Below are 748 nucleotides of genomic sequence, written 5' to 3'. Positions count from 1 at the left end.
ACCAAAAAACTAAAAAAAATTATAACCTAAAATAATATTGCTAAAATAATATTAACCAAATAAATAGTAACAAACTAACCGAAAATAATAAATTTACATAATTATGATGTTTCAAATAATTAATAATATATTCTGTCGACAACGTTTAATCTCGTACTATTTTCGCTAAACACGTTTACAATTTTTTCACACGTAATACTCTCACTCGCAGTACATTGCTAACTCTCACTCTCACCACAATACTCTTTTACTCTCAATCTCTCTCGAGTAATTTATACAATGCTCTGAATTTCAACTAAAATGAGCAGGGAAGTCTCACTCCACCCATCCCATTTTAAAGTCTTGAAGCCATTATTGCAGAGGCTATTCCTAGAGCATACTTGTCTCTTGCATGTAGGCAAGCTTGAAAGGTAATCAACACGCAGGAGGCGAATTTCTGCGAAGAATTTCTAAAAAACTGCGACAAATATCTGGCAACCCTCTAAAAAGTAGTCAACATGCAGGGGCGTGTTGCTACCATCGCGCCTCTTGGCAAATCTTTATAGAGAATCTCTAAAAAAAGTACGACGAATCTCTGAAAAGCAGTCATTAACACACTTGTGCGTTATTCCTGTTGTGCTATATGTCCAAAATTGCTATGAATTTCTGACAAAAAATTTTTTTTTTGTGTATTATCTGTTGTGTTAGAATTTCTCTAAATATCTATAATACTATAAAATATCCTAAATGTTAATATTTTACAAAAATA

At 32.1% G+C, this 748-nt stretch overlaps 1 pseudogene; it reads left to right on the top strand.

The window, feature by feature from the left end:
- LOC107620945 overlaps positions 1-748 on the top strand; it is a 13,398-nt pseudogene that overhangs the window by 1,766 nt on the left and 10,884 nt on the right.

This window comes from Arachis ipaensis, chromosome B10, assembly GCF_000816755.2.
Source record: "Arachis ipaensis cultivar K30076 chromosome B10, Araip1.1, whole genome shotgun sequence".
NCBI classification, from domain to species: Eukaryota; Viridiplantae; Streptophyta; class Magnoliopsida; order Fabales; family Fabaceae; genus Arachis; species Arachis ipaensis.
The sequence above is the reverse complement of the archived record's forward strand: the minus strand, read 5'-3'. Positions and strand labels throughout refer to the sequence as shown.